This window comes from Gorilla gorilla, chromosome 4, assembly GCF_029281585.2.
Source record: "Gorilla gorilla gorilla isolate KB3781 chromosome 4, NHGRI_mGorGor1-v2.1_pri, whole genome shotgun sequence".
NCBI lineage: Eukaryota > Metazoa > Chordata > Mammalia > Primates > Hominidae > Gorilla > Gorilla gorilla.
In genome coordinates this window covers 129675360-129701882 of record NC_073228.2, presented here as the reverse complement: position 1 = coordinate 129701882, position 26523 = coordinate 129675360, and the positions used below count along the sequence as shown (strand labels likewise).

Below are 26523 nucleotides of genomic sequence, written 5' to 3'. Positions count from 1 at the left end.
CACCAAAACATCAGATCTTCCTGGGTCTTGAGACAGCTAGTTTTCAGACTGCAACTACACCATCATCTCTCCTGGTTCTCAGACCTTCAGACTTAGACTGAAACTTACATCATCAGCTCTCCTGGTCTCCAGCTTGCTGACAGCAGACTTTAGGACTTATTAGACTCCACAGTGGTAAGAACCAGTTTCTTATTATAAGCCTTTTCATTTGTCTATGTATCTATGAATCTATCTGTATATCTATCTATCTATCTATCTATCTATCTATCTATCTATCTATCTATCTATCTATCCTATCTATCTATCTATCTATCAACCTAACTACCTACCTACCTAACTACCTACCTACCTACCTACCTACCTACCTACCTACCTATCTCTGTATCTATATTGATACATCCTTTTGGTTCTCTTTCTCTGTAAAACCCTGACTCTGATACAACCTCTTCTCCCTAGACTGCTTGAGGGTTTACCTCAAGAATCATCACTGCCTCATTTATTGTATCAGCTCTTGAAATATGAATAAATGAGCCAGGGAAAGTGGGATGGGGAAGAGGCCTGGCTCACCTCAAACAATGTTTTGGATTCAAGGACCTTACACAGTGGACACCATATCTGGTGTATCCAAAAGTACACTCTGTGAGCTTCTAGAAACTGTTGAGGACACAAATTAAGAAAGGAAAGCTCCAGAGAAGCATTCTTGTGATATTATTGATCAGATGAAGATATTTATGGTGGCTGGGTGGATGTGGGCCTTCCCAGATGGCACAATGTAGAGTGGGCAGCAGTCCATGAAGGGTGCATAGCCACTGGGACCCTCATCTAATTGGTCTGCCCCATGTTCTTCCCCAAGTAACTGTTTTGGGTTGGGTGTTTTCAGTAACCCTCTTGTTTAGGTTTTTCCTTGGGAACCTTGAGAAATCATCTTGTGAATGTCTCACAGAATTTACTTATTATCTCCTCCTGGAAGTCAGCCCTAAGACCCTTCATTAGGATCCTCTTGAAACTGTGCAGGAGGCCCCCATCCGGGTCTTTTTCTGCCTTGAACCTTGCTGAGTCCCTCATATGAAACTATGGTTGTGAGGAGACAGTCCAGTGAAACACTAGAAACTATGATTGAGGGGAGAGAGTCAGGTGTCAACTCTGATGAGAGAGGTTGTAATCCTAAGAGAGTGTAAAGTCAGGTGAGGAGTTAAGGCCCAAAGACAAAGCAGGGTGTGAGTGGGGAATAGGGTCCAGTATCTGAGTGTGCTCTGGGGGTGGAAAAGAAAAGACAGTGGTGTGGTAAAAGATGCTATGTGGACACTATGGGATCCAGTTTTGTACCAGACTGTGGGGGAAGAAAGATACCCAGTGGTGATGGTAAAACAAAGGAAAATGAGAAAATGGGAGGGTCCAGTGGGAGGGTGGAGGCCAGAGGAAGGAAGGCCGAGTGAGTGATGCTCAGCGATCCCAAAGGTGACGGAGAAAGCACAGCATCTTTTCCTGCCTCCTCATAGAAGAACAGAATGTCTGCTTCTGTGGTTGCTCTATTATACCCTACAGAGCGCAAATTTTGCTGTATATGCTCCAGAAAACTACCACCAAAACAACAAAGAAAAGAAAGGGCATAGATAGTAAAAATGTTGCACCAGTAGGGGTCAGGAGGCACAAAGTGGATCCAGAAGGAGAATGGGGACAGGAGGGCCTGACGGGCCTGGCAAGGGTCACATACCTGAATATCCTGGAATTTATGAAACTCTTGTGATCCCTCACCCCACATCTGGTGTTCACATTCCCTTCCCTCTGGGTTCTCCTTCTCATGTCAAACCCAGACTGCATTGGGACACTGGAATTCCATGGGACAAGCTAGAAAGTGGGTTATCTGGGATAACAGAAGAGATTAATTACCTTTTGCAAAGAGAAAGGTGGTCTTATGCTACCTTAGCCCTTTGCAAACAAGCTATTTTAAATAGAAAAAGTAGCTTGTATTGCATCAGGTGAAGGTAGGAGCAAAGGTACTTTGTAGGAGGTTTGTAATATGCTTCATTGGGAATAGATTTAAGTTTAGGCCCTGAGAGCTCCAGGAATTTAAGGTCCAACGGTCAATGACGTTAATAGTTAGGCTCACATAGGTACAGTGCTATGTCATTTAAAAAGGGCCTTGATATACATTATCCCATGTGATCAACACAACTCAATCAGATTTGCGGGCAGGATGCCCTCTCAAAGGAGGAGTCTAAAACTTAGGGAAATTAACACTTTGTTCAAAGGGTTGACCTGGAAATTTTCTTTCCAAACTTAGCCAGTATCCTTTCCACTATGTCTCACATCAACATTTAGTAGGAAAGACCCACTGCCCAGCTCTATTGTTATTTAATTCCCATGGAGGGGCAGAGCATTAATTGGAGAAGTTTCCTAAATTCTGATATTCTTCCTTTGGGCCTTTCCTCTCAGGGCTCTGTTTTCCTCTAGAAACTGACATCCTCAGCAATTGTGGACCTGGGATCTCATGAAATAAGAGAGATTAAGGTTAACGCTGGGAGGCTGGCATTGAATAGCAGAACCTTATCTTTTAAAGCTACGACTTTGTTCTTCTTGCTCTGTCTGCACTGATGCTGAAAGCAAAAAAAAAAATTAGAGGGTGGAACCCATTTCTTAGTCTCCTCTTTCTAAGCAAGCAGCAGACATTCATTATAAATGAATAATGTGACTTCCTATGTTGATTTAAAGATCTCTATTCTTTCCTTTTGAAAGTGGATATAAATAATTTCTACTAATCCCTTTCTGAAAAACTCAAGTAATGATAGTTTTTCTGCATATGGTCTTAAATTGATATTTCAGTCAGTAGTCCTCTGCTGAATGACAAGGACATAGGATCTCGAGTCTTCAGGGTTATATATGCTCCTTTCCATAGGATCCTGTTCCCTGAGGACAGACTAAGTCATATCTGATAGGAGGTTTTTACAAGTTCAGCATTTCAGCCCTAAAGCAAGGGACAGGCTTGACCCAAAGACACATCAGTTGGAAAGGTGGCTATGAGTAAGTGTTGCGGGCCTCTTCTCTTGGAGTAAGCCAGCCTGTAGCCCCAGCACCACAATGTTTGGGATTTTTATCCTGGAGCTCTCTACCACACCCAGGTTGGTGGGGGCGTGTCTGTGAGCTTTGATAGAAGCCCTAGTTTCCTCTCTGCCCTGTGTCCCTCATCAACCTGTTGCCCTAGACGGCTGATGTTCTTATCTTTCCTGAGAGCTCCCATTTCTTACGTCTCTCTCTTCTAATAGAAAGATGAAGAAAAGGAGCTGTGAATGTAGACATGTTTAGAAACATAGGAAAAGGAAAAGAATCAATAAGGGTCAATCTCATTTGTCAGCTGGACCCAGGGTTTCCTTGCCTGATTGATGTCTCTGACTTTTTCAAATATTGGTGAATATGGATTCCACTGAATGTAATAACATGACACAAAGGAGATACTGACCTCATACAAAAAAAATATGGAACTCACTAAAGCACAAAGAAACCAGTCAATGGTCTTCACCACTTTAAGCACACTGCTGCCTCTGGCAGCTGAGTGCAGAGAACGTGAGCTCCAGTCTGGAGTTCCATGCCAGCAACACAGAACTAAAGAAGTCACACAGAATTACTGAGCACGGGGGAAGAAACAGCGAGTGGACCATGCACCGACAGCCCCTCCACACCCACAGAGCTAAGCAGACCCCACTGCTGCACCTGGTCTCTAGACCCCTCTACTCTTATCCAGGCCTTCCTATTTTCCACCTGTAGCTTTTCTACACATCGGTATTAAAATCCTAGCTTGGTTGTGTACCCTGAATTGGTCACTTCATCTCTGAGAGCTTTGCTTTCTTCCTTTATATAGTGGGATTGATAGTATTATGCTTGCACCAAGTTGAAGGGTAGCTTAAATAAGGCAATATATAATGTCCTTTATAGATGAATCCTAAAGGGCTGTAAACATATTTTGCGGGATTCTCTTTTCTATATTCTCTTTTTTGCTAAACTCTTTTATCCTCGATCCTGATTTAGAATAAATATTGATGAATCTTCCTTCCTTGCAAGAGAGAAATGTAAGAAACATTGTATTTTCTTTTAATGTTTTCTTAGTGCTTGGTGCTTTCAATGATCTTGAATGACTAGCCACAAAGGGTTACTTTAACATGGTCGACACAGAGAAAAGGGTCCTGGAGATACAGCCCAAGCTGGCTGTACTTCTAACTCCGCCACTCACTACTGACTGGCTGTGTGACCTTGAGCTCTGATCACCTCTGACTCTGACCTGCAGAGTGTGGCTCACATCACTTCCCAGGAGATGCTGGAGGAAAGAGAACTCTGTAAACTGCTGCCAAAGGATGAGTGGGCCTTATGACTAAGCAATAGAGCAATGGAAAACCAATGAAACGAGAGACTCACAACGTGGTTTGTTAACATTCATGCGGGCAGGGTATACTACCGCTGCCCTTTGCTGAGATGATCCTCTTTTTCTAGCCTCTGCAAAGTTGTTGTACCTGTAGAACTTGCATCTCTGAGGCTGCAGTGAGGAGAGTGTGATGAATGAATTATCTGCCCATTTGTCTATACTTCCTCCAATAAGCATTCAGATACATATGAGGATTTTCGGTGGCATTATCCGACTTTTGGTTCAGATAAAATTTGGTGATGGAAGGAGTTGAAGGATGATGGCAGGGACATTTCTAGCCCAGAAACGTGTAGGATGATGATGTCTTTGACCTACTTAGGGAGTCCAAGGAGAGAAGCATGATTAGAATTTTGTCAACTCTGAAATATATTGCAATTGGGAAAATTACTTAACCTCTCTATGTCCGAATGTTCCTTCTCATCAGTAAAACTTCCTATCCAGCGTTGCAGTCAAAGTGTCTATGTGCCAGTGCACAGTAGTCTCTTCTAGGGTCTAGGATAGATCCGTGAGCTCTAGAAACAGAAGTCCAGAAAATAGAAATAAATGTAGCAATTACCATCAACTTTATTCAATTTTCAACAATCCCATCCTATGGAGGATCAGGCAAGGAACACTGGTGTCACCAATGTTGCAGAGTCCCTCCAAAGATCCAAGGTGGTATTTTCAGTTTTCACTTATTTTTAAATTTATCTGATGATAAAATGTATGACACCAACACCCTATGACATAGATTTATAATTATTTTTGTTCACACTTTCTAATAAGGACAATGAGCTTTAGAAATGTTAAGTGATTTATGTAAGTTACCTGGTAGTGAAGTAAGGATTCAAACTCGGAACAGTCTGGCTACAAGTTCAGTCTCCTCTAATCATATAGTGCTACATATAATGCTACCGTTTATGAAAATGAATTCATTTTATTAAAAATAAACTGGAGTAGCAGGCATTGTTTCATTTTCCTTTGTAGTTACTCCCACAAGGCAATTTTCTTGGGTTCTTCTGACTGAGAGACTGACTGCAGTAACATGGCCCAGTTTTTCCCAGAGTAGTTGAGGAGGGCTCCCAGTTCTCTGTTTTAGTTAAAATGAAACAATAGTATTGCTGTTCCTTCTTACCCCCAACTTGATTGCAGGAAGGTTGCATACAAAATTGTTGAGCACCTAGGTCTGTTCAAAACCCAGTTTGATTACTTACTAACTTGGATAAGTCTCATGCCTTTAGACTGAGTACAACCGTACTTATCTCAGACAGTAGTTATAAGCATCAATTACTAAAAAGTATAAATTTCACCCCACTTCTGCTACATATATGCTTTTCACCAAAGCTGAAAAGAGCTAAGCTGACATGGAATTATAATTCATTCTGTGAATATGTTTATTTGTCTTTATTTTACCAAGCATTCCATGAAAAAGCTGCAAATGTAAGTATTCTATGACATTTAGATTTATGCCACAATAAGATGTGTACTGACTCGTATTTTGGAGTCATACTGCAAGTTGGTGAGAGGCAGGTCCTAGAATAGTCTCTTCTGTGTGCCTGTTTAATTCTGCTCTTCAACTGCAGCTGCTGTGGAAGGTCTGTCTAGGGAAAAAGTTAAAGAGCTTTTGTAACCTGTACTCTCTTTGAAAGATTCATGAAATCAAAATTGCCAAGTGAAGTCATGAAATAATGTCTGATTTGAGTAAAATCTATTAATTTAGTTTTCTTTTAGATTTTGCTTTTTTGTGGGAGAAACATTTAATGTTCATCACATATCCATGTGTCCCCCCACCGCCCCTGCTGCAACCCCCTTGCACATGGGAAGGGCCAAGTGACTGGTGTGGCTAATGGATTGGGAGTGGAAGGAACATGTATTACCTCTGGGCAGAAGCAGTGCAAAGTCCCCAGAGAGCCCTCCAGCTCACTTCTGCTGCTATAGAGGTCTAGAAATCTCATGTTCTAGATACTGCTGCTTTATGATGTAGACAGACTCACATCACTGTTTGGCAGGCACCTCTCTGGAGAGCCACCTAATCTGTGGAGACTGCGGAAACAAGAAATAAGACACTGAACTTTCAGTGTTTGGATATTGCTGCTGAAGCTTCTACCCTAACCTTTCCTATATAATTTTATTTTTTCCCTGTTATAAAAGTTATATGTATTCACTGAAGAAAAATCCAGGTGTATATGAAATAACCATTCAGAATCCTACCACTAAGAAACTGTCATTTTAACAGTTTTAGTGAATATTTGGTCATAAACATACATTTAATATAAAATATGCATATTATGCACATGTAATATAAACATAAAATATGACACAAAATATACATGTTATATAATAAGAATTATAAAATTAACATATACTGAATACCCACTTTATTCATGCATTGTACTAACAGCCATACATGAATTATTCCTTTGAAATCTTACAAAGGCCCTGCAAATTTGAAAGTTTCTTAATGCCATTTTATAGATAAGGAAACTGAATTTCAGAAAGGTTAAAATAGCATCCTAAAGGTTACACAACTAGTCAGCAGTGCAGCCGAAACTGGAATTCATTCATCTGGCTTCAAAGCAGAGTGGGTCTTAGCTACAAAACTTATATTGCCTCTAAACTGGGATTATATTATACATATAATTTCAATCTTCTTCTTGCTCTTATTTTCCCCCTTAACTAAATATATCTATTTTTCAATGGCATAATTTATTCTCTTACAATATTATTTTTAATGTCTGTAATGCTATACTATTAAATAGTAAATTGGCTATTTTTCTATCTTTGGACTCAGATCGTTTCTATTTCTTTTTTTGCCATCATTAAAAACAACGCTAAAGATATATTTGAAACTAAGTCTTTACATACATCTATAATTGTTTTCTTAGGATAAATTCTGGTAAGTTGAATATCTGTATTAAAAGGAGCATATGTTTTTATCAGTTTCTTTAAATTATTGTCAAATTACCGTGTATTGAGTTTCTTATCAATTTAAGTTCTATCAGTCCAACACAGCAAAACCTCACCAACACTTTTATCTTTTATTTAAATTTTTATTTCTTTGTTTATTTTTTGAAGTTGGACATTTTTCTAATGCTAATTGGCCAGTTATAGTTCTCTATTAATTGCATATATATATATATATATATATATATATATACTTTACCCATTTTTTAGTTTAGGGGTTAAGATATATTTTAAAAATAAGTATTTGTGTGTCATGCTGCTATGGCAAGCTCCTCCAGGAGAATAGATGTTGAAGCTACAATGTGTATCAAATTTCTTATGGCTATATAAACCACTCAGCTTTTTAATGTGTCAAATTATCATCTTTTAATTTTATGGAAATCACAAAAGGACTAAGTTAAGTTTGATTAGGCTTATGTTACAGAATCTTACTTCACTATATGAGTGGCAAAAAATGCTTTAATTCACTGTTTTTTAAGAGCATAAAATACAGGTAATACCTTCATAAAGTACACAATGGGGCTAAATGATAGAGATTACACCTCTAAAAGCAGTTTACAGCTTGGACAATATTAGAAAATTTAAGTTACGCTTCTCATGTAGCATATTCCTGTTAATTATAAAAAGTCCAAATGATTTAGTGAAATTGGGCAATTTAGGGTATATACAAGATACAAACAATGTCTAAATTTTGAAGGAAACCTTGGATAGACAAGGAATATACACAGTATTTGTATAACATTTTACCTTTCCCCCAATTGTATAGTCATTTTTATTGCAGTCCTCCATGTTATATATAAGTGTATGTATCTACACACACACATACACACACACACACACACACGTAAAAGAACAGCATAAATTTATTCAACAGCATCACCTCTCTTTGTTTGGCATAACAAAAGACCTTTTTGTTTAAAGGCCAGAGCTTTAAAATCAGACACACCCTTTTAAAGTCACTGTAAATATGTAGAATTGTATAGGCAGCTAGGCTTATAATTTTGGAAATAATAACAATTTGCACTGATTAGCTGTAAATCTCAGTTATTAATGTGGCCTCACATAAAGAACAAATTGTGTACTCTTTTTTGTATTGGCACTTGGCTTCTAGAACATATTCATCTAAGCAAAATGCATGCTATTTCAGCATTTCAAGGGAAAAGTTGTTATTAATTATAATCTCAGTTGAAGGCATGATCTGAAACTCAATTTTATGCAGAAAAAGATAGGATGGTTAAAATTATTCGGCTCAACACATCATTGGTGTATCTCTACTTGGCTAAAATATATTGGGAAATCCTCCTGGTATATCAGGTCTGATCAATTTAAAGGCCCTGTAATTGAGTTTGACTCCAAAGAAATAAGAAAGATGGGTGACATTTTGAGATTGTAATTTAGACAAGGCTTTGAAATCACTTGGTTTAAAAATGTTATTCCTTTATCAATGCCTTAAAGCAATGTCCTTTTTTTAACATAAAAACACAAAAAATAGTCCTATTGATAATTAGAAAGAGCTTTCTATGATATCCCATTCTTTTAAATGTTTACATTAAATTCATAACTGTTAATTTTGTGGTATATTTTCACTTAGATTGCTCTTGCTTGTGAGTATAGGGAATATTTTTAAATGGTCTGGCTACCATTAAAGCACTCTTCTTTCTAAAGCATTACTGTTGATTCAGATATAACCTCTGGAAGGGAAAGAAATTGATGTTATAAAATATGAATGTTAAGCCTCAGTTATATTGCATGTTTTAAAATAAACCAGTGCTATCATTTCCCAATACATCAAACCAATTTAACATGTGATAGTGTATTTAAATTAGTAACTTCTTGAGGGAGATGTGATGAACTTTGAGATGAATGAAATCTCCAGGTAGAACTTGTTTTGCTACTGAGGTACTAATGCTTTGAAGAGCTAAGAACCTATAATTAGTGAACTTTGGGTTCACTGAAAAATATAAATGAAAATCAGAACTCAAAGAAAGAAGAGTGAGAGACTTCTATAATGGCTATGTTGAGGTAATAACCTGTTTAGAAAATCTGAAAAGTAAAGTGTGAAATGGGGAAATAGGAAAAGCAAAGATGGAGAGAAAAGAACCTAGCATACACACATCAAGAAGACAATTAAGGGAAGGAACCGAGGGAAGATGATGGTAGAGATCACAAAATGTGAACGGCACTGGCTATTTAGCTATTGCTTTAATGAACATTTATAGAGTGCCAGATGTGTATCAGGTGAGGGGATTTGTGTAGTGGATAAAGTGTGCCTCATGTTCTCGTCTTAGAGAATCTCATTGTCCAGTAAGACAAATCAATGAACAGTTGAAGTACAGAATGGTAAGAGTTATGATAGCAATGCATACAGACAAACAGAAGCACAGGAAAAGGACACCTATCTCAGGCAGGAGATGAAGTCAGTAGGTGAAAGCTGAGATAAATGTTGAAGAACCAGAACAATGTGATTGAAGAAGAATGTGAATGATATTTTAGGCAAGTTGGAAAAGTATGGGCAGAGCCAAGATGTGAATGTGTACAGAATCTTCAGGGGTACACAAATATTGGATCATGCTGATAGCACAAAATATACACAGACAGTCCCCATCTTACAAAGGTTAGACATGATTTTTTAATTTTTACAATTGTGCAAAAGCAATGCATATTCAGTAGAAACCGTATTTTGAATTTTGATCTTTTCCTGGGCTAGTGATATGCAGTACTGTAGTCTTTCTGGATGCTGGGGAGTGACAGTGAGCCACAGGTCCCAGACAGGGACATGATCATGAAGGTAACAACCAGGAGATATACAATCCTTTTATAAAATAAGCATTGTGTGAGATGATTTTGCCCAACTGTGAACTATTCTAAATGTTCTGAGCAGTTTTAAGGTAGGCTGGGCTAAGCTACAAAGTTCCAAATGTTAGGTACGTTAAATGCATTTTTGAATTATAATATTTTCAACTTAACAAGGGTTTATCAGGACATAACCCCACCTGTGTTAGTCCATTTGCTTTGCTATAACAAAATAATTTGGGGCTGGATGATGTATAAAGAAAAGAGGTTTATCTTGGCTCACCGTTATGCAGGCTATACAAGAAGCATAGTGCTGGCATCTGTTTCTGGTGAGGGCCTCAGGAAGCTTACAATCATGGCCGAAGGTGAGAGAAACCTGTGTGTCACATGATGAGAGAGGGAGCAATAGAGAGAAAAGAGGAAGTGTTGGGCTCTTTTAAACAACCAGATCTCATGTGAACTTATAGAGTGAGAATTCATTACCATAAGGACAGCACCAATCCATTCATGAGGGATCTGCCCCTATTATCCAATACCTCTCACTAGGCCCCACCTCCAACATTGGGAATCACATTTCAACATGAGATTTGGAGGGGACACACATCCAAACCATATCAACATCTTAGGTCAAGGAGCGTTTGTATAGGAAAGTGGGGGGGAGAAAAATAACAGGAAAGATGTATTCTATGGTGGTACTTATCCTGAAGGTAATACGAAAACTTGGAATGATTTAAGAGAATGATGCAATCAATTTATACTTCAGAAAAATGATTTTTTGTGGCAGTATGGCTAATGGATTTGGGATAGAGGGAAAGAAGACTAGGAGAAGGGAAAATTCATAAGAAATCCAGGTAAAAAAGAAGAGGGTCTAATGTAAGGCAAAGGCAGCGATAGTACAGAAGGAAAATAAATTGTAAGATATTATGAAGGTAGAATTGACATAATGTTTAAGTGGAATATCGGAAAGTGAGAAATATAAAACGACCTTTAGACATCTTGGAAAACTGGAAATATGTTATGAACTGAATGTTTGTGTTTCTCCAAAATTTATATGTTAAAATCCTAACCTGCAATGTAAGGTATTAGGAAGCAGGGCTTCTGGGAGGTAATTAGGTCATGATTATGGAGCCCTCATGAATGGGATTAGTGCCATTATTAAAACAAACCCGAAACACCTACCCCTCCCCCCTCCACCTATGAGGGCAAAGCCACTGGAAGAGGGTACTCACTAGAACTCAATCATGCCGGCACCCTGAGTTCACACTTCCAGCCTCCAGAAGAGTGAGAAATAAATGTTTGTTGTTGATTAGCCACCTAGATTGGCATTCTGGTATAGCAGCCCAGGGTGGCTAAGACAGAATACGGTGGTATAAGTTACCAGAGTAGAAAGTAAAGTTAGTGAGTTGTAGACGGGTCATGTTATATTGTTCTGGACAAGTTATGTTTGAAATGTTTTCTAAGTAGTGTTTACTAGGTAGCAGTTGTATGGGCTGACACCTTGAGTACGATGCTGAGCTGGAGATATAGATTGAAAATTATCGTATTGTGTGTCAGACCAACCAATATGCTTTTCTTGATTGAATAAAAGAGAAGAAAACTAAAGATAAAATAATTACAATGCAGAATCAGGAAAAGGAAAAAGGATCTCATGGACTTTAATAACAAGTATCTGGAGAGATAGGAGGAGAACCAGAGAGAGTAATGCTATTAGAAACTCATAGTAGAACTTCCAGGTGTGGATGGTCAACTTTTTGAATGTTGAAAATGACTGAAAAATAATTAACTGGGCTTTGCAAATCAGAGATCACTGATGACTATAGGAAGAATATATTTATTGAAGAGGTAGAGTCAACAGCAGGATTTGAACACTTAATGAACAAAAGAGAGAAATTAGGAACAGCAGCACAGGGTGGGGGAGGCCCAGAGGATGGTAGGAGGTTGAAGTAGCTCCCTTTTCAGCTGATTGATAATATGCAGTTTCAAACTATAGCAAAAGAGAGGCACTGTTCTAGGTAGAAGAAGTCACTGTTTCTTATAATGAGTTTATAAATAGGAGAGAAACTTAATCTAGTTGATAGAAATTAAGATAACTAATAGGAACAGTTTTCCCCAAGATTAGAACCTAAAGGCTAGCCTGAAAATTCAAAATGGAAGTAACAAAGGATATTGTCACATAATTATAACAGATGCAGCTGACTAAGACTTCCTATGGGTCAGCCATTCTAGTAAATGCTTTGCCAAAATAGGTTTTTGTTTTAATCTTCTTAACAACTCCATTTAATAGATATTACCATCTATACTTTTTGATGAGAAAATTGAAGCTCAAAAAAGTTAAATGAGTAACCCAAATTCACAAATCTATAAAGTGTCGTAATCAACATTCCAAAACAACCTCTGTGTCTCTAAAGCCTACACTCTTACACAATATTCTATTTTATCTGGAAAGAACTACCAAGTATTTAAGCTTTGGACAAGCTAATTCACTAATAAGATGGTATATATTTTTACTTCAAATTCATATAATTCTAATTTTTAGGATATTGTCATGCTATAGTAAAGATTACCTCTGACCGTGAGTATGATAAATAGATTGAGGGAAGAAGACTCAGTGGAGATAAAAAGAATTAGAAAAAAAGCTATACACCTAAAAATATAAACTTTATAACAAAATCTCCCCCCTCCCTTTAAAAGCTGCCAGAAGTCAATGGAATAAATGCTGAGATCACTAGGCTTTATGTTTAGATAGTGCCCTTGCAGACTGCTCCAGTTTGTTGAAAGGCCTCTTTATTTAGAAATTTCACAATTTCAAGCTCTTTTCCCAGCAACATTCTCCTATAATCCCAAAATAATTACTTCATCTGGCTCACCATTTAGGTATTATTTTTCCATTCTGATTTTCTTTGCAAGTAAAAAGTGATATCTTTGTTCGGTGTCAAGGAGAAATTTTGCAGTGACATATGTATATGTAAATATACACAAATATATATATATATACACACACACACACAATACGTAGTAGATTAAAGATAAAAACATGAGAACTCATGTACCCATATGCACATAGATGTGCTACTGCATGGGAAGCTAGTGGTAGTTTTCAAGTACATTTTAATCTTTGTAATATTAGATCATCAAATTACCCTAGAATTAGAATTCCTGAACTATCTTCTTTGCAATCAGATTTAGTTAACGTTTTCTCTTAATGGAGAAAGAAATTAATAAGTGGGTAACTCTTAATAAACTTTTGAACAAAAAGGTTTTGTATATTAATCCCTTTTAATAAATTCAGCCTCAAGAGCAAACACTAATCCCAAATTATTTTTAAAGGTAAAACATATGGATTGTTGAATCAATATCAGAACTATTACAGAGCCCATAATTTTTTCTCTTTTCCGTGACACAACAGCAAATAAGGTCAGGTCACAGCATCTCACCTTCCAATCTAGCAGGTCCATAGTCAACAAGATTATTTTAACCACAGTCTTAAGAACCAGCAATCAAAATGACAAATCTTCACATTATTTGACGATGTTTACAAGCGATTCAGACATTTCTTGTTAACACTGGGAGGCCACCATGTGTTCTAGACACTGTTTGTGAATCTGTCCACCTGATTAGTTTGTGTTCTCTGTAATAACCCTGATAGCACTGAACATATGTTGTGGGCAAGAGCTGTCAAGCAAAAAAACAGAGTTAATGCCATCTATCTCTGTCACCTTTAATATGAACACTTATTTGGTTACTGAATAAGGCAGTTAAAGATTTGGATTATTATACTTTTAATATTTTCACATGTAATAAAAATAGTCTGATGAATCTGAGATGACTAGAAAGAAATCATAAAAAATGACCACTCATTTTACTCAATTTAAATTCATAGCCTAGAACACTATGGCTAATAATTAGCTGTAGTTAATGAAACAAGGCACATGTAATTGACAAGACTGTACCAGAAAGGCACACTCTATCATTTTCAGATACAGTACATTGCATATGCCAGAATTTTATAAAAAGAAGAAAGCTTGAAGTAGGCAGAATCCACAAAAGAAAAAGGCATTAAAAAAATCTTCCTTTTTAGAAACATAAAGTAGCTTCTATACATTATGATTTTTAAATGTGCATGACATTTTTATAAATGTATTTAAATAAGTGTTTACCTAAGCAAAATTATTCTCCAGTAGTTTTGTCTAAAAGTTCTCCATTAACCATGTGTTTTATCTTTGGATTTTACAATCTGACAAAAAATTCCAGACCAGCATGTTGTGTGCGCAGGTTTACTCAAGCAAAACCGCTACAGTCACCTGGGGCTGCTGAGTTCTCGGTACAGCTGGTTTGTTGTAAATCAATTACAGTCATTTCCTAAGGATTATAAATCGTACTTTAAGAATGTGCTTTTGTGTGTCTTAATTTAACTTTGCTAAAATTCCACTGGATTATGGAAACAGTGTAGGGTTTTATTATGAGCATAAGATGAGCCTTATTAAAGGACTGGGATATTTATTATTCAAGTCATGTCTACACTTCATTAGAAGCTGTATTATGAATAACTTACTCACATTCAACACTGATTTTATAACATCTGAAACCAAGCTTCAATACCAAGCACAAATGAGAGGAATAAATTTCTCCAATCCTTAGGTCATCCTGAAGAAACAAAATCATATGACAAGTAGATGAATTATTTTAAAAATGATTTTGGATAATGCCGTAACACTCAACCTCCCAAAACATTAAATATGTTGGTTTCCTTAAAGACATATTTTAAAATGCCACATCTGTCTTGAATATGGTATACTAAAAAATTAGGATAATAAAATAGGGCTCTTAATATTTCACAAAGTTTGAAAATGATAGCGCAGATATCCAGCCCCCAACCTATATTGCAGCACTTTTTGTAAACAGGAAAAAGGACACACTAAAAATTGATATGTTATAAAAAAAGTACTGACACAGTATTCAGTATGTACAAAAGAGCATAGACACTTATGTTCAGAGCAACCCTGGAGAACCTTTTGATTTTACAACCTGACAGGGGTATAAGAGGCAGAATGTTGAACAAAGAAATTACAGAGTACTCAGGGTCAGTAGTCATCTGCTTCACAGAGTTAAGTGCCAATATTTACAAAGAATCTCTGTTCCCTTCTTTCTCTTTAATCTATTGTCTTTTTGTAGCAAGGAATGTCTGAAAGGATGCCTGTCAAAGCAAATGAAATAGTCTTTTAGCTAGCATCCTTGACCTAAATTTCTTATCAAACCATCTTCATAAAGATGTTATTGCTGTTTGGTGGTCATTTTAATTGTACATCTTGTTCCAGGGCAAGATACATGCAAAATAATTATCTTTTAGGCTTTATCAGTGTGTCTTTAAAAAATAACTCCAGAAACTGATTATTTTTTACAGATTTAAAGATTATTGTTAATGAATCCCATTATATGCCAAGAGAATTTCATAGGTCAACACACCTAAGCAATCAATCTGACATTATTACATTTATAAACATAAAAATAAAATGCTGTGCAATTAGATTTACATGTTAAACGTAAAAGTAACATATTGAAATGAAATGTTGCAAATTTATATGATTTTAAAATATTTTTAAAATTATAAGCTCTATAGATATACTTATTTTTTCCATTATCTGAGCTAAACTTTGTTCATATTCTGAATATATTTTAATCTCAACAATGAACAAGTGATAGTAACCTCACAAGCCTGTTCAATTTCCTTTGACCCAAGGATAAAGGGCTTGAGAAACTTGAATTCATTATTTTTCATGATCCATGGGAAGCCAAAGATAGCAGTAGAACAGTTTCAAATCCTCCTTAAAAGCAAGATATACCCATGGAAGCTATTCTTTAAGAGTAATTTAGGGACTTTTGCTAGGTCCATTTATTCTTTTGGGTTATTAAGAAATCAATTGGTAAGTAGCCACTGTAGTACAATAAAATTTTCTTTTACAACATTTTGTTAAATGTCAACATTTATATTAGTCTTCATCATTATGATCTTTCTCTTTCAGTATAAAACTGTCAGAGAATTAATTATCAAAGAGCTCAATTTCACTCTTGGACCACAGATTCAAAGAACTGATCGTACTAACTCTGGAGGCAGAAATACTTAAAAATAGGATATTTTCTACATCGTTCAGCAATGCTTAAATATTTAAACTCTTTAATGGTCTATAGTCTTATATATATTACATATAATATATACCATTACATATTATATATACATGTATCTATAATACATATTATATATAATGACCTATAATATACATCCTAAACATATTTTAAATATAAATGAATTACATGGAATATTATGATTAAGAACTTTTCTTTTTTTAATTTAATTTAATTTTATTTATTTATTTTTTCATTATACTTTAAGTTTTAGGGTACATGTGCACATTGTGCAGGTTAGTTACATATGTATACATGTGCCATTTTAAGAAATTTAATCTTTTCACAATCAAGATTAAGATTGTACATGTGGAATTAAAACTATTAATGTATGTAGGATGTAGATTGGATAAACAATATTGGATTGTGTTTAATGTTACCAACAATTCCTTGACTTGCATTAGTACCCTTTGTCAGAATTCTACCCAAACCAGTCCTTGGCATGAGGACATAAATCTTTTCATAACTATTGGCTCTTTGCCCCCAAATACACACAATTGTTTACCCTTCATAATAGTATTAACTTCCATTTGTGAATTTTAGTCCTCATGTCTATGTTAATATTTATTGCTGCTTTGGGCTTATTTCCCCCTTTAATTCTCTATGTTACTTTATAAGTTAGGCTCATTTTTGGCCCATTGTTTAATCACTTTATATCAGTACTTGTATTAAATTTTCTGTCTAATTGAACCCCTCTTGGCTTTACTTTTATCTGTGAAGATAGCAGTATCTAACCCTGCTAACCTATTTTTTCTTTTTTGGCATGCTTGTTCTTAGCAATCTTTTTACATATATTTTTGTCTGCTTCTTGTTTTTTGTAAGTCTGAAAGTCTGAACACCCTTTTTTTTTTTTTTTTTTTCTAACTATTACATTTGGATGCTGGACTTCCGAGACTTCCAGAAGTCTGTGAATTTCTGTTTTGCTTTTCAGTTTTCTTGTAGAACCAAATACATAAAAAATCAGGAATAAGCCTCAGTAGTCCACAGAAAGGAAGGGATAGAAAGGCCACAAAGTTCCTCTTCAAACAAAAGATGTGACTTAAAGTGCATGAGGTCAAGAAAATATATCGTAAAATATTTTCAACCATGTCTCCCTGAATTACCATGTGATTTTTAAAAAAATATAGAAATATGATGAACACAGGAAAAAGATTAAAATAAAGCCTATTGCAGAATATTCATGAGCATCAGAAGTAATGTTACTGAATAATGAGCTGTGGGCAATTACGGAAAAAGTTGGCTACCTAGGTATAACCTCCATGTGCTTTCATTTACTTTGCTACCTATATATGGCAAAATGGATGGCATTCCAGTAATTGGACTCTAGTCATGCAAAGCAGAGCTGGAATTTTTCTTTCTCCAAAATATGTACTTCATTGGTTTTTGCAAATTCTGTAAAATGTACATGAAAAACATTTTTCAAGAAAACAAAACAAAATGAAAAATAGTAATCTTTCTATGGCTCACATCTATTCCCTTGAGGCAAATGTTAATACAACAGCTTCTCTTTAGTTCTTTGTGCTTACCATTATTTGCTTTGTATAGTGTCTATATATGCCTCTATTTCTTGATTTATCTGCCCTAGAAAATATACATTACCTCTCCTTTGGAAATAATTAAAAAATTAACTTACACGACTTCCTGTATTTCCCTCATTCTTCAACTTCTGACTTTTATTTTCTTCTACTGGCTTGCTTTATATTAAGCCATATGCTAATGCTTGATTTATTGACAGTATTTATGGACTTTCTTGCTATGAAATATGAGAGAATTAAAATACTATCCACTCTTGAATTTCTCCTCTGTATACTATGTGCACTTTTTGAAAATTTCATTATCACTTTTAAGATCAAGTCTTCTTACATTAAATTCTGCTTGTAAATAATATGAACATTGCATACTTTTTTTAACATGTTTTTTTTCTGTTTTTCTTTTTTTTTTTTTTAAGTTGAAAACTAATATGGGCCAGGTGCGGTGGCTCATGCCTGTAATCCTACCACTTTAGGAGGCCAAGGCAGGTGGATCACCTGAGGTCAGGAGTTCGAGATCAGCTTGGCCAACATGGCAAAAACCCCTTCTCTGCTAAAAATACAAAAATTAGCAGGCGTGGTGGAGGGCTTCTGTAATCCCAGCTACTTGGGAGGCTGAGGCAGGAGAATTGTTTGAACCCATGGGGTGGAGGTTGCAGTTAGCCTAGATCATGCCCCTTCACTTCAGCCTGGGTGAAAGAGCGAAATGCTGTCTCAAAAAAGAAAAAAAAAAGAGAATGAATATGATACATTTATAGTGTTATATGTAAGTATTATGCATTTTGCTTTAAGTTATGTAGAAGGTAGAATAATTCTGTGCTATTTCAATTTTGCCAAGGTATTCTTATCACGCATTTAAGTCCATTGGATATTCCTCTAGTTAACTTCTAGCTTCCTTCACATTTGCTGAATTCTCAATTGCTATCATAATTTGTATTCCATGTTATCCTCAATTTTATATTATTTTCATATGCAGAAATATGTTAGGAATACAGTTAACAGCAAATGAGGAAAAAGTTACTAATTGTATATCAACCACATAGGGATATATCCATCTTTTTCATTAAAAATTTAGAGTTTGGAGTATATCTAGTAGTGGAATTACTGGATCATGTGGCAATGTTATGTTTAACTTTCTGAGAAAGTCAAATTGTTTTTCATAGTGGCTGTACCATTTTTACATTCCCACTAGCAGTGCCTGAGGGTTCCAATTTCTGCACATCCTTGCCAATACTTGTTATTTTTTGTTTTAAAGGATGGCCTAGTGAGTATGAAGTGACATTTCATCATGGTTTTGACTTTCATGTGCTTGTTGATAATTAGTTTCTTGTTTGGAGAAATATTTATTCAAGTCCTTTCCTCATTTTTACATTTGGCTGATTGATTTTTGTTGTGGTTTTGCCAGTTCTATAGTTTTAAATCTTACTTTCAGGTTTATAATCCACATTGAATTAATTTTTGTGTGTGATGTGAGGTAGGGGTAGAAAGTCATTTTTTGCATGTAGATACCCAATATCACTTATTGAAAAGACTTTTTCTCCCTTTGAATTATCTTGGCAGTCTAGTTGAAAAATCAGTGATTATAAATGTTAGGGTTTATTTCTGGAATTTCAATTTTATTCTGTCGATCTATATGGCTAACCATATGCCAGTACCATACTGTCTTGATTAGTGTAGCTTTGCAATAAGTTTTGAAATCAGGACATGTGAACACACAAACTGCTCTTCTTTTTAAAGATTTCTCTGGGTCCTGTATTTCCAAATGAATTTTATAATAAGCCTGTCAATTTCATCGCTTTATTTGACCATGATTTTTTTCCTATTTTATTTTATTTATTTCATTTGTTTGCTTTCTCTTTCTGGAATCTCTATTAGGTAGACTCTGTATTGCTTACTAATTAATGTTAAATGTCTGCTGACATTTTCCTTCTCACATTCTCTATCCCTTTGCTTTTTTTTCCATGTTTTGGAAAAATCCCTTCTCTTAGTGTTTCAGGTTTCTATTTCACCCTTCTACTTCTTCTATTATGCTATTGAATAGCATACAATTTTCAAAAATATTGCAGTGAAAATTTTAATTTATAAGATTTATGATGGGTTCTCTTGCTTTTAGCATGTAGGTTTATATGTTCTGTTAATTGTCTCCTCAACCAGGAATTTCTTTGCTAGTTTAACTTGGTGTCTTTCTTTTGCTGTAATTTTTTAGACTTTTTGCCTAAAAATTTGGTCGTTCTTTTTTTGGGAGCTGAGAGTCTCATATTTTTAGAACTCCTCTCCTATATTATTCTCTGTGGATGTAGTTTCTGAGGACAGGATCTAGCCTTTGTTTATTTTTCTGGAAAAGTATTTGGTTGTTTGTGCCATTGTTTTCTCCTTAGCTTTGGTCTTTTGTCGTATCCTGGGGGGCGGGGGGTGGGGGGAGGTTCAGTAGCTCCCTAGGGAAATGCTCAATATCAAGATTTCCTCACTGTCATATCCAGCCTGTGATAGCTAATATTGTTGTCCACTCCACTGCTCCACTAGCACAGAAAAAGGGAAGACCAGTCCAATAGCTCTGACTATGGATGCTCTGTCAGTTGTCAAATATTTGCCTAATTGGCCATTTCTACTCATTTTATTCATTACCTGTGTTCCTAGATAGCTTCCACTGCTCTACCAGTCTTCTGAGCCCATATGTCAATCATATTGCATCTGATTTCTAGCTCTCAGAATTTCTTATCATTTCTAGCTCATCAGTGGATATTTTTTCTTATAGTCAACTCCATTATGTTTTAATTATATTGAAAGACTTTTTATTAGGTTTTAGTTGAGGAGTTATATAAATGGGAGATAAGTCTTCTCAGTTCCCCATTTTGTTACAAATTTTTCACACAAATATTTTAAAACATATTAGACACTGATAGTTTTTTAATAGGAAACTATTATATGTGTATCTATGAATGTATGAAGTTTATATTTTTCATGTTTATAAATTCCTATATCCTACTATAGGAATGAATATTATCTATGTGCCTAACTGTGTATTTATGTGTTTGTGCCTGTGTGTGTGTGTGTGTGTGTGTGTGTGTGTGTGTATGAGAGATGGAAAAAACACATTTACACCTTGGTCATCATGTTGAAACTATCATGCCTGGATATAACTATTATATTTAAGATATTTACACTTAAATGTCTTATATGCAAAGTATTTATATCAAGTTACACATATGATATTCAAAGTAATAAAAGAACAAAATAAAAGGGAAAATAAGAGCAAAAAAGAGTTTTCTGAAGAGACACATCCACTTCAGAGTAGAAGAGAAAAGATAAAGTTAAGGGGAAAAAATAGAAATACATCTTTTTGGCTCCATGTATTTCAAACACTACTCAGGTTAAATATAGATGTCTTTTTGAATATGACAACATTTTCATATTTTTTTATAAATGTTGATGTTTCCCCTGCTATATCTAGGTGACTGTATTTCTATACATTTGTACTTTCTGTTAGATACTTTCATCTGAGTTGTAAATTTTAAAAATCTGTGCTCTCTTTCTTAGAATTATTTTCATCCTCAATTATCTGAAGCTCTTTCCATGGGAAGATGACCCTGTCTAAGAAAGTTCAGTTCTTGTGTAATAAATAACACATAACTACACTCAAGAAACTAAGATTTAAGTTTGTTTAAAATATCTTTAAAATGTTTAAGGAGAAAAGGATTTATTTTTTAAAAAACTCTTTAACAGAAGGTCAAGTTACAAACAAAAACTGCTAGAAGGCTCATCCCTGGGAGGTTATTTCTATCTAAATAATATAGTGATTGAAGACAGAAATATCAGGTAGAGTAAAATTATATTAAGTTTAGTTGCCACAAAAATCATTTTTTATTGGATAGATATTATCATCAGACATGATAAAAACTTCATTGATCACCCTCTGGCATATTTTCTCCTTTATTTCCCATGAAAGGAAGAGCAAATGAGAAATCTAAAAGGGCATTTCAGAAGTGAGTCACATAATTCATAGAAATCCACATATCAAGAAAGTCAGTATACTCTCTGGAGACAAATGGTTAGAAGCTTCAGCAACAATTGTGAGTTGCATTGATAGAGTTCTCCAGAGATAAGCCTTTTCTTTATAAATAGAAGGCTAAGAGGTAAGCTTTTTGGTTCTGTTCTGCAAGCTCCAAGCGACCAGAACATACCACATATCTATAGATTTTTAAAAGTAGGAAAAGATCCAATACTTGTGATATCTGGGCATTAAAGCTTAAGGGACAGAGATCTCAATTCAGAGCAAAGGAGTTCAGTTCAGAGAAAAATATTTATAAATAAACTAAAAGAAGTGAGGTTTAATATAAACCTTCTCATTATAATTGTAAAGATCTTTATATACATTACTCTTGCTGTCCTTTAGTGCCTATGTTTCATGTATAGTAACTGAAATTCATACTCTTCATGGAATTTCAAACTATGTGTCAGGCAGGTGCTATGATAAATACAGAAGATAGACATGATTATTGTACCAATGGAATTAACAGTCAGTTCCGACTGTTGTATTAATCAACTAATTAAAAAATAGACTAATAAAATTCACAATAAGGAAAGCAGATGGTATGACAGGAACAGAAGACAGGGGTGCGTCACTGAGTCTGGGAGTGAGGTGAAATTCAGAAAGAGTTTCTTAAGGGAAATCATTAGTAAATAAGTGAATGAAGAAGAGGAGTTTGCCAGATAGAGAAAAAGTTGGGAGAGGTAGAAAGAGAAGGTACGTTGTTTCAGATAAGAAAAACAGTATATGCAAAGTCTTTAAGAAGAGCATTACATGTTGAAAAGCTTATAAGAAGTTAGTTATGAATGGACAAGAGGGTGTGAGGCAGGAAAGAACAGTAGCAAAAGTAGAAGCTACACAAGGCCAGGTAATAAAGGGGTTCATGATCATCCCAGGGTATTTAAACTTGATCCCAAGGGAACTTACTTTATTTAGAGTACTGTCATTACTATGTTTATGTTTCAGAAAGATCACTCTGACTGCTACATGGAAAATGTGTGCTGGGGAGAAACAAGACCACAGGAAATAAGAGCAGTGAACAAGCTCTTGCTGTAATTCAAGTCAGGTATGATGATATGATGGTGTCTCAGATTGGGGTAGTAGCAACATGGGTGAAACTATTTGGACACATTCAGGAAATAGAAGATAAGACTCCAGAGGATTTAATAATTAATTATATGTGGGAGAGTTGAACAAAGAAAAAGCAGGAAATCATGGCACCTAGGTTCCTGACCAAGGCAACTAGAAGAATGGTGAGGCAATTCACTAAGTTTGGAACAATTAAGTACAACTGGATAAATTGCACAATTCCATGTTGCCATAGATTGGCTTATTACCTCCATTCTAGAAAGAAGGACATTCAGACTTAGAGAATTCAAAGGACTTGCATAACATCCCTAGTTACTAAATGGTATGTTACATCTCAATCTTAGTTCTCTAATGTCCAGGTTTGTATTTAGTAAGTATGATATTTTTACTTTCCATTATTTGGATCTGAAATTATCTTAACTATTTCATTTACTCATTTAATTTCAGTATGGATTGTTTGCATTTATAATGGGTAAGCACTGAGAATTGAAGTCAGCATGGTTCATTTCCTGTCCCTAAGGAGCTTTCAGTCTCTATTCCTGATTTGCAAACCAAGTAGTACCTAGGAAGGAATAAACTGTCTGACTGATACATGCCTTATAACCACATAGCTATTTAGTGGCAAACATTAAGTTCTAATGTGCTGTCTAGGAAGCAATGTTAAATTTCAGTCTCACCTATTTTCTTTTTCCCATCCTGTTGGGATTTAAAAAAATACAGGAAAAATGGGTATTGTGGCACAGTGAACTTTTTGTCTTTCATTATTTATTCCCACCCCACCACCCCTGCCGAGAACTTAAATGTTTTGCTCAGTGCATTACCATACCATTTTAAAACTACATTTCCTAGCCCATCTTTCAGCTAGATATGGCCATGAGACTCAGTTCTGGACAATGGGAAACAGTAAGAGCTGTCGTGTGGGACTTCTAAGATATCTGAAAGAGAGGAACTTACACATTTCTCCACCTTTTCCTTTCTCCTGCTTCCTGGAGTGCAGGTGTAGAAGCTGGAGCTGGAGCAGCCATTCTGAACTATGTCGGTAAGGGCGGTACTCCCATGGTGGCTTGGAAGTGAGCTGGAAGGCACCAAGGTGCATGATGATATCATGGGGTTCCCATAGATACCCAGGATCACGAACATCAGATTTCATTTTCATGATACAGAAATGAATTCCTGCTTGGTTCAAGATACATATCATAAAAGGAAAAAAAAAAAAAAAAGTCCTGACGAAGATGCCATTTATTTTCTAGAAAATCTACCTGGAAATAAAAAGTTGACTCACCGATTCACACCATTTCCATTTTAAGTAAGACGATGTCACTGTATTTATTAATAAGCATTTTTTTACTTGCTTTATTTCAGAAAAATAGGGTTTGTTCATTTTTTTCTCATATGCTGACAGAAGATTATATTTACTGTAACTATATATATCTGAAACCAAATAGGAATATATTTCTCTCCCATATGTATTAGGTAGCCAAACCTATGTGTAACATCCTCCCAAACAGCAAACCAGAGAATCAGCAATTGTCTCAAGACCTTTTTTGAGTCAAGTAAATTTTGGCTAAGGGATTGTCCTTGCGCTCGTTAAAAGGACATGCCCAAGATAAACATTACTCTCAGATTTTTGTTATACAAGTGAAGAACGAGGAGCAGGAAATTACTTCTCCAATTAGAAAATTCACAGGCAGTGGAAAAAGGTTGCATTATTCTGTCTCCCAATATACTCAGAGAAGCAAGTTATTTGTGAGGTGATAAACTTACATGTTAATGCGCTGAGGGAAAGGGGAGTAGTGATGTGCCCCAAGGGCAGTAAATCCCAGTATACACATGAGAAAAGAAAGCAAAATGCTCTTCACAAATCTCTCCCCATCAGCTGAAGATAGACCCCTCTTAGCCCAAGGCTAGAAATTGATCACCTAGCTCCAATAATTCAATTATGTGCTCTATATACCTTATCCTACCTGTGCCTTTATCAGCTAATCTAAATTGGATGAATTTGTAAATTTGCCATATAAGTACTTTGGCTTGGTTTTTTCATCTCAGGTACTACTCTGTTCAGATGTAATCTCTATTTCTTTATAGGAAAATTATATATAAGGAAAAGTCTTAATATTTATTTCAAACTGAACACATAATTAAGCGTTCATTTTAATTAAGTTAATTTGAACTTTCAAAAAAACTATGAATTTATTTTAAAACAAAACTTCTGCCTTTATAGAATGACAGAAAAAACAAAAGCATAGTGGCTTTCCCAAATCACAGCTTATTTTAATACACCAAATTTGATAATAAAACATGGCAGTGTGCCTACACTTAATACACATGGCAATGTATATTACACTTGTAATATAAGTGAAGATATATTACAAATGATGTTTTCTACTTTACTATGTATTTTAGAGGGTGAGTACAAAAATTGATTTATGATTAACATCATAAGTTCCGTATCAATTACAATCACATGTGTATGGCATAAGAATTAACTTTACACCGTTACTGAGAGGAAAATAAATTGTTGATAAAACAGGTAATCACTCAAAACTCAGGACCTCCAACAGGTAATTGATCTGCAGCTTTATATTCTTTGTTCTTATGAGAATAATTGTCCAGAAATGACAAACGTTGCCAACCATTTTTTTTCTTGACAATATAATTGTGGAATAGCCAATTAGACTTAGAGTTTCAGATCAATATTTTGATAGCTTTTTGAGATGAAGCATTCTTTTGATGGTGGTCAAAATTAAGGGCTACATTAAGGAGAAGATTTTTCAATAAGTGATTTAGTGCCTCGTCTAGCGCACACTGTAATTAATAATATGTCTATAACACTGCCAGAGAATTAAGTGGAATTTACTAACAAATGCTGCTACGCTTTCACTTCTACTTTGATAATTTACTTTACATTAATATAAATGAGGTAAAATTAACACCAGCTCACAGTATAGCAGCCCATTTAATTTGGTCGAATATTTCTCAACTGCTTTCAAGTGATACATTTGGTTTCAAGGGTAATAAAATCAGACCATTTATCATTTTTCATTCAAAATACATAATTTTGTATATACATTTGCATTTAAAATTAGTTTTTACTATTCTTTCAGATACAAGACAAAAACATCTTAAGATATTTTAAAATTTAATTATTAGTCAAAACTTTTGTCTTGTACAATAAAAGAAAAATGAAAAGAATTTCTGAGCAAAGTGCTGTTTATTTTATAGAAAACCTACCTGAAAATAGAGTTGACTTATCTATTTTCATTGTAACTGAGAGTATGTCACTGTAATTATCATTAAGCATTTTTTACTTGCTTCATATCAGAAAAAGAGTTTGTTCATGTTTTCTCTAATGTGCTGACAGAAGATTATATTTACTGTAAATGGGGCCCATTACTCCACATCGGAAGTTACTCAAAAGAAAGAAAACATCTTTCTAAAAACCTTTACTTAAAGAGGGACAGACCACAAAATATTCACCCCACACACAAAAAAAGTGAAAACAAAAATAACTGAGACATCTTTTTTACTATTTATTTATTTTCTTTTTG

At 35.2% G+C, this 26523-nt stretch overlaps 1 long non-coding RNA gene across 1 annotated transcript; it reads left to right on the top strand.

The window, feature by feature from the left end:
• Positions 1-26145, top strand: LOC129533503 (uncharacterized). Its single transcript, XR_008679773.2, has 3 exons — positions 1-174; positions 22853-22952; positions 23973-26145. It is a non-coding gene; the product is annotated as an uncharacterized lncRNA (long non-coding RNA).
• The last annotated feature ends 378 nt before the right edge of the window (positions 26146-26523 follow it).